This window comes from Egretta garzetta, unplaced genomic scaffold (genome assembly GCF_000687185.1).
Source record: "Egretta garzetta isolate BGI_Z169 unplaced genomic scaffold, ASM68718v1 scaffold60, whole genome shotgun sequence".
Lineage (NCBI taxonomy): Eukaryota > Metazoa > Chordata > Aves > Pelecaniformes > Ardeidae > Egretta > Egretta garzetta.
In genome coordinates, this window is record NW_009258269.1 from 2,705,331 (window position 1) to 2,714,289 (window position 8,959).

An 8,959-nucleotide genomic window follows, 5' to 3' on the forward strand; every position below is an offset into this window, starting at 1 on the left:
CAGTTGTAGGCAGCGATGAGGGCTCCCCTCAGCCTCCTCTGCTCCAGGCTGAACCCCCCCAGCTCCCCCAGCCGCTCCCCAGCAGCCTGGGGCTCCAGAGCCCTCCCCAGCTCCGCTGCCCTTCTCTGGACACGCTCCAGCCCCCCCAGGTCCTTTTGGGAGGGAGAGGCCCAGCCCTGAACACAACCTAGGGAACCTCCTCCTAGTGACCGTTTGCCCGAGGGCTGTTTCAATATCCCCACGGAGTGAGCTCTTCTGCTCTCATTTCTGTCACGGCAGGGGTACGGCGCCTCGTGGGGATCCGTCGCTGGCAGCTTGGTGGCGGGGGCATGCTTGCATCCCATGATGGATCTGCACATGTCCATGGGAACGTCACCTTCCCTGGGTCAGGAGCAGGCAGGGTGGCCGGCTCTCCGGCAGAGCAGCACCCTCCCCACTGCCAGCCATCACCCAGAGCTGCCGGTGCCGGGGAGAAATGGGCCCGAGCCTGATTTTCTGCCATTCCCAGGTTCTCGCATGCTTGCCTGCTGGGCTTTCCACCTTTCCTCCCAGGGCACAAGGTGGGTGCCCAGTCAGATGTCAGAGACAGTGAACCGCATCAGGATTTGGAAATGCCCTGTGTGCATGTTGGGAACACCGAATCCAAATTCAAACCTTTCTGTCACATAGAGGCGCCGTTAGTGCCATGACCCAAACGATGGAGGCTGGGCATAGCTGAGGACTTCGGGTACCAAAACCAGCCAGAGCTGCTGGCCTCCCCGCTTTGCCCTCAGAGAGGGTCCCAGCACGCACACGGAGAGGGTGTCCATGTGCACCTCTTCTCCCTACATCTGCCTGCTCACCCCATGCTTTGGATGCATGGTCATCCATCTACATGGCTGCTAGGCCTGCTTTTTATTCCAGTGGGAATAGGGGGGTCCCTGGGCTTGTGGGAGGTGCCCTGGGCTGGGCAGCGGGCGGGCGCGGGTGAGCTCACGCACGTGTCCCCGTGCAAAGCGCCCGACACACCTGTAATGAGGATGATTGAAGGCTGGGTGCAGGATGATACAGAACAATATAAGTAAGTGGTTTTAGTGTCAGCAATCTTCAAACTTGCTGTCAAAGGGAACATTTAAACGATTTTCCTGCTACTCCAACGCATTCAGGTTATATTTATACCCGGAGAAAACTGGTGCTATAAATGTCAGGTTTGGAGAAGGGCTGGCTGCATCCATCAGAGGAGGAATTAGAAAGTGAGGAGGAATGATGTATCATTGCCAGCTGACAGACCTGTCTGGAAGGAAAATCCCCGGGGCCCGACCCACGCCACCGCGCGCCCCAGGTTGGGGTGTCTGCCCCGGCGCCCCGTGTTTGCACACACCGGCGGGAGCAGGCAGGGCCCCAGCCCGGCCGCGGCTTTGAGGGGGGGAGCGCCTGAAGCGTTCAAAAGCCAGCTTGTAGCAGAACCCAAGGGAACCATAAAAAAACGGGAGAATTCTGTTTGGCTGGCGTGAGAATACAAATAAAGGCGATCGTAAAGAAGCCTTGCCCTGCCCACTGTCCAGGGGGCTTCATGCTTTCTGCTAGGCTTGTTCTCAGTCCAGCAGCTTTTGGAGGTTTCCAGCAAGCCTCCGCGGCATCCCTTGGGTCTCTTGCCCATCTCCAGCCCCGCTAGGCATCTGCTCCCTGCTCTTCTCAGCAGCCGGGCTGTGCATCGGGTCCCTCGCCTGCTAGCTCGCTGCCCTTGCCCTGGGACTGCCCTTTGGAAAACCCCTGGAAACCCAGACGGTCCCGCTGCCAGCCCTGCAGCTGGAGGGTGGGCTTGGGCCTTCTCTATCCAAGGGGATTGGCTTCTCCAGTTGGGTCTCTGCTGAAAGTGCTTGACTGGGCTCCCAGCCCCAACGCCGCCCAGGCTGTCAGGTTTTCCAAAGTACGAACAAGAGCCCCCTCACCTAAACTAAACCCTCTCGGGAACTGCCTGTGGGGTGGTAGGGTTCCTCCCTCCTCAGGGGCATCTCCAGCCAGCTCCAGCCAGCCTCCATCAGAGCTGGTTGCCTGGTCCCCAAAGTAGGGGAAGGTGGGAGATCAGCACTGGGGGGGTCTATCAGAAAGGGAGGATACTGGGGGGGTGGAGGTGGAGGACTCAGCCTTTTGTACCCCTCAGGGGATGGCCCGACACCTGCTTTTAGGGGAGCCAGACCAAGCAGAATAGTGCAACATGTGGGGAGGTGGGACATGCACAGGGAATTTCGAAAGTTTTATGCAATCTCTGGGATGACTGTGGAAAAGTCAGAGCTTTCAGAAGGTCACTTAGGATCACCCAGGTAATCAGGGATAATTTTCCAAGAGGCGTTTGGTGTCCTGGAGCTCTGCCAAAGCAGAGCTTTTGGGGAGGGGGACGTCCTCCTTGCAGGCCAGAGTATGGGGACCCTGCCTTGGGAAAGGAGGGAGGGATGCTTTTGGTCCAAGGGCCCAATTTCCCCATTCTGACATGAATTTGATAATTTCGCTCACGCCCAAGCTCTGCAATAAAGCCAACAAACTGTAATTTCATTGCACCTGGTGCATGGAGAAGACCTTTTGGTGGTACATATGCTGCAGTATAACAGCATCAAGGGAAGTCGCACGGTTCAGCGTTTGCTGTTGACGTAAGCCGGCTTTGTAAGATGGCACGTCTGATGTCAGCGCCCGACCGCGGGCCAAGGGCGCTGCTGCTCGCAGAGCCCTGATCCAGTACAAACTCGCTGCGGTGGTTCAGCTGTTCAAAGCATTCGGTGGAATTTGCTTTTCCCCGACAAACTTCCTGCCGTATCCCGTCTCGCCTGCCCTTTTACAGCCAGCGTGTAGCCAGGGTGAGGTTGGAATAAATAACGCGGTGTTTGCCGTTGCAGATTTGACAGAAATATGATCGTGTATTCAAACAGAATCCAGGTCAAGTTGGCACTGGCAGGTGAACCAGCAGCGCGCAGCTCCTGCTAAATGGAAGGACTCGCTGAAATGCAGTTAATTGCTGGGTGCAAAATAAAAAATAAACAAGAGGAAAAAAAAAAAAAATTGACATTCCCAAGAACCTTTCATATAGCAGCGGGAAATCATTCCTAGTTCAGTTAGCGGGTCATGTTGACAAGTCTAAGAGCAAGAAAAGGTCAGCCCTGCAGGGTGCGTAGGAGGGAAGGAGGGGATTCCAGCGGCAGATGCAACGGGAGCTCATCTCTGCCCTGAAGCCTCCTCCAGCTTTGCCTCCCCCCTGCAACCATCTCTCCATCGAGCGTGTGCTGACACTTGTGCCTCCTGCCTCCGAGCCATCTGCCCTTACAAAATGCTCTGGGAACGGAGCCCACGCGCGCCGCCGCCAAACCCTCCGCTTCGTAAAGGCAAAACGCAGGTCTGGGTCAAGCTGGCTGGGGGTGCTGCCCACATCCAGTCTGTGCACCACCGCCGGAATCGCAGAGTCCTTGAGGTTGGAAAAGACCTTTGAGATCCTCCAGCCCAACTGTTGCCCCAACCCTGCCATCCCACCACCAAACCCTGGCCCTAAGCATGTACGGTCAATGGTAACGGCCCCTCTCCCATCACAGCGGCAGCGCTGCCAAACTCCCCCAACCAAGCCCTTGCTGCTCGGCGCCGCTTCACCCAACAAAGTGAGTGTAGCTGAAGCGCAGGCGGGAAAATGCTGAATTTGGGCAATCAGCTTGAAAAAAAGGAGGTGAAAGGGTAAATTGGTCAGTCTGTAAAGAGCTTGCTGGGGAATAAAACTCTGATTTTTAGTCTAGGAACCACAGCAGAAAGAGCTCCAGAGCCAGCAGTACATCGGCAAATTCAGAATAGATGGGGTGGTGTAGGAACCACAGCGGAAAGAGCTCCAGAGCCAGAAGCAGTACATCGGCAAATTCAGAATAGATGGGGTGGTCTAGAAGGCGATTAACCACCATGCCCCGGGGCCGTGGCGATTTCCATTTCCCAGCATCTTAACTCTTTTTTCCCCCAGGAAAAAAATGTGATTTAGTTCAAACAGACAAAATTTGGTTGAGGGAAGTGGCCCCACCAGGACGTCCTATCGGGCCTTCGGTGCTCTGAGTGCATAAAGGCAGCGTGGGCAGCAACCTGTGCCCTTTGGCCACCTCTGGATGGACCAATCATCTCTCCCCATTGACCTGGGGTTAAAAAAAATTAATAATAATTCAAAATAAGGGTCACCTTAGTGACTGTTCCCCACGGTTGTGCTGGCACTACCTGGCCCTGGGAGGTGCTGGCTCCCTGTCACCGCAGCAGCGGTGGGCAACGGTAGTTTCTCGGCGGATGTGGTTTGGGGATGATGCATGTCCTCATGCTTCATCTGCTTCCTCCCAGCCCAGGGCAGTTTGGGGATGTCCCTTCCGTGGTGCTGCTGAGCAGGGACAGGACAGGCTGGGTGGCCCCGTGCCTCTCTCCGACAGAGACCTGGGCAAATGCCAGGGAAGAGGAAAAAGGACCAGGCAAGCAGAGACGATGTTCCCCTCTAATCACCCCCCAATGTTCCCCTCTAATCACCCCCGTCCTCCCATGTTCTGCAGCTCAGGGACTTCCTGGCATCATCACGGTGTTGTTAGCAACCTTCTGCAAACGTCTCTTCCATCCCATCCACCCTTGAACCTGCGGGGATTTTTAATCTACCCGTGTTTTCTACACACTTTGCAGGTTGAAATGAAGACACAGCAGGGAAGTCGGGAAAGCCGGGCGCTTCTTTTCTGATGCACCATGGAAATCAGAGATGGGACTGAGAAAGGCGAAGGATTCGTGGAGCCTGGGGACGTTTGTGTGGCATCAGATAGTGGAGGCTGCAGAGGGTGGAGAAGGAGGTTTGAAATAAGACCTTGGAGCCTCTCGCCTGAATCCAGTGTCTGTCAGGGTCAGGTTTCTGCAGTAAAAAGCAAAGAAAATTATCATTGCTCCTCCAGGACAAGCTCAGGAGGAACCGCAGCTCCCGTGGAGGGGGGGAAAGCACCACCCCGCACCATCCCCAGCACAGCCCCTGCTCCATCCCCTGGAGGGATGCTCCAAGCCCCACCGCCCACACCCCGCCACAGCTCTACACAGCAACGCCGCTGGGTGTTTGTGCCTCCTGCGCTTGGGTTCCAGGTGTTCCCAGCAAGCCCAACAACCCCATCAGCATAGGGAGCTGCAGGGCATCACCCCACCCTACCCCCGGGAGGGACAGGTCCCCCCGCCCAGAGCACTGCGGTGCCCTGGGTTAACCAGAGCACAAGGCTTACAAGGAGCGGCTGGGGGGGCTGGGGGGGTTCAGCCTGGAGCAGAGGAGGCTGAGGGGAGCCCTCATCGCTCCCTACAACTGCCTGAGAGAAGGGGGGAGCCGGGGGGGGTGTCGGGCTCTGCTCCCAGGGAACGGGCAATGGGACAAGGGGAAACGGCCTCAAGTTGTGCCAGGGCAGGGTGAGGTTGGACATGAGGAAAAATTCCTTCACCAAAAGGGCTGTCAAGCACTGGAAGGGGCTGCCCAGGGAAGGGTGATTCTATTCTAACCCACACGAGCTTGCCTTCGTCTCCTCCAAAGTGGGAAGGGGAGCTCAGCCCATGTCCATGCCCGCCGCCCAGCTCCCAGGGAGCTGCATGAGAGGATCAGGACCCCGCAGAGTTTTCTCCTTGTCCCATGCGCTGGGCTTTTGTCTTCCCGCTGCTGCAGACAACCGGGGCTCTTCCAACCAGGCAGTCCAGGTCTGCCAGGCCTAAGCATGTGGATACCGTAGAGATTAGTGCTTTCTCCTGACCCGAGCAGCTCACCGAGTCTTATTTTTGTTAGGGAGAGAATGGATTAGAAAGTCACATTTCTTGGTTGTAATCCTATTTCAAGAAGCGCTCTGAAGCCCGTGTCCCTGAGCAGAGGGGACTTGCCTCAAGCTTCTTTCCCGGCCAACCCGCCAGGCACCTCTCCCCTTCCCGCAGCTTTTTGCACAGGTACGTGATGGCACATGTGCACGCACGGAAGCACCCTCCCTTCCCCTACGGCTGGCACGAGGACACATCTCCCCACACCACCGCTCCATCCCAGCGCTGGTGTGACTGTTGTTTCAGGTTCCGTACACACGTCTGATCCTTACCCGTGCCCAACCTGATATAAGAAATCATGCCTCTGGGATCAATGAAGTGTCTCCCACCCTTTCTTCACCTTCCCAGAGCCTCCTGGATCCAGCTCCTTTCTCTCTTCCATCTTTTTCTCCTATTCCTTTCCCTTGCAGCAGCTGGAACATCAGAGGAGCAAAACTGGAGCAGCAGAGCACGCTCTGGACTCGCCTCTGCTCCCTCTCCATCCCCCCCATCCACCACCACCATCCAAGCGTACGTCCCAGGTTCACCTACAAGCATACGGGCCAGCTCAAGGCTTCACCAGCAAGATGGTTCGCAGGAGGGCTCAAATTTCCAATCATTTTCTCTACCCAAAGGGGAGATATTGGGCTGGAAAAATCAGGACATTAGAATGTCTTCCCAGCCACAGAACAAACCACAGCATTGCTGGAATCTCAAAGCATTAGATGGGGCACGCCTGCAATGCATTCCCTGAGGCAGGGGCTAGCAGCTCCCAGGGTTGTCCCTCAAAACCTTCCCTGGATTACCCATATTCCTGCTCCCTTGGGGCTGCAGGCTGAGAGCCACAGCTTCAGGGGTGCTGTGGGAGAGGCGAGGAGCTCAAAACACTTCTCCGCCTCTCGCCACGGGCTGCAGCTCCCTTGCTCTGTTTGGGTGTTTTGGTTAGGACTATTGTTAATCCGTGGTTTTTTCCAGAGAGCTCCCCCTCTGTGCAGTTGACTCGGCGATGTACTGGTGCCCATTTAGGAGAGGGCACTCCTAGATGCTTCACGAATGAGACAAGCCAGAGGGATGAGCTAAGGACTCACACGCCAAAAGTCCTGGTGGTCCCCGTCATCTGCCAGAAACCCCTGGATCCAGAGCAATTGCCATGGTGAGACTGGACACCACAAAGAGGATCCCTCAGGACAACGTGGAGATGTGGGACCACACGAAGCAGACCCGTCCACTCAGATTTTGCTCGAATCCTTGCTGCAGAATGCAAATGTGGCAGCACTGGCCCAGAAGTTGCGAAAACCGGGGAGTTTTTCCCCCATCTCCAGCCCGCAGCGCCCAGTGGACCTTGCCAGCTGGTCTGGGAAATCTCATTTTCCACCCGCCTGGCAACCAGGGGTGCCCCAGTGCGGGGCGGGGGACGTGGAGTCTCTGCAAAGCGTGGGGGTTTCATTTTGGAATCTCATAAATCTCCCGTGGGGCTCCAAAGCAGGTGTGAAAAACAGGATGCTCCTCATGTGTCCTGGAGCTGGGCAGGATTTACTCGACACGAGGCTTTGGATGCAGATTCCTTATCTCAGCAACGAGATTTATTGAGGCCCTGAGATTTATTCTGCCTGTAAAATTCTGTTAAATGTAGGGCTGAGTTGTGCAACGCCTATTGTTTGGGGATGTATTGTGTCTGCTGGCAGAAAAATGGTCACGTCTCTTCCCAGTGTCAGGCGACTGCCAGGTGCGCTGGGGCAGCAGCGGGGATGCCAGGGGGGACACGAGGAGCCAAGAGTGGTCCCTGGTCCTGCTGAGGAGGGACACATGGGCAAGGGGGGGGTTAATCAGCCAGACAGAGCCAGCAAGGCTGGAAGGAAGAGGCTGCCCCACACATGGGTGAGAGGGTGGGCTTCGGGTGGTGGGAGGACGCTGGGAAGAGCATTGCGTTGGCCATGGAGGGGCTGAGGGGCTCCACCATGAGCCCAGCCTTGAGGTGGGTGATGGGTGAGGACATCCATCGTGGGATGAGGGCGGATTGCCGGTGGAACTAGCTTGCTGGAGGACAGGCTGCCGGCACCCGGCTCCCCAGGCTGGGCTCATTAGCTGGCAGCCTCGGCGCTGGCTGGGGGAGGTGGCGCTGGGTCTCCTGGCAGAAAAGCTCTTTTGATGGAAACGAAAATTTTCGCTTTTGAAAAACCTGGAGTTGGGGAACGAGCCTGGGGGTTACCATGGAAACCCATCGCTGAGCCGCGCCGCAGCAGGAGACACAGCCACAGTGTCTCTGGGTCCGCGGCAGCAAAGCCGATGCGAGCACGAGCTGACGGCAGCGTGGCTCGGAGACACCCCGGGTGCCCGCCGCCGCCGCCGGCCGCATCCCTGCACCCTGCACGAAGGCAACCCTGCCTCTCCCCCAGCCTGGGAAGGTGGAAAAAGCGCTCAGCTGCCAGGATGTCTGTGGTTTGCAATGATGCAATGGGCTGAGAGTCAGAATGCGGCCATCATCATCAGAGCACGGGGCCACTAGCCCGGTGCGTAAACAAATCACGCCGAACGGCAACAGCAAGCTGCACGCCGCAGCCTCGCTGCAGATTGGCTCCGAGTTATATCTCGAGGAAGATCAATAGAACAAATTATACCAGCAGAACAATACGCGAGAGCCCTGAAAACCCCAATTATGGAAAACCTAATTAATATGTTTTTAAACAAACATCATGGCAATACTTCAAACGGTATTAACACGGCCACAGAAGTTTCACAAGGGCAGCAAAGCAATTCTTTAGCCCATGGCAATAGGGTGGGAAGGAACCCAACACAAGAGCGAGAATGGAAAACAATTGCTTTGATACAGCCACAGCTGGGGAGAAGCAAGTGCTCTTTCCAGCACGCAGCACAGGGACTCCCATATGCTACCCCGACGCCCCGCAGGGCTGACGATCAATAGTCCTGGAGAAAAACAGAGCCGGAGAAGAAGGAATGGAGGCGAAAAAAAATAAAAATAATAATACATTGCACCAGCTCACCCAATACTTCTAGGAATAACCGGACAAAGGGATGTGAAGCCCAACCTTCCCGAAAGGAATCTGACCCGGAAACCTGACCCCCGAACAAAACAGCATCCTTGGGAAAAACAACGACACTTAAACGCAGGGCTGATTGCTCCTGGGACCCCCGAGACAATGCGGGAGCAAAAGGGAAG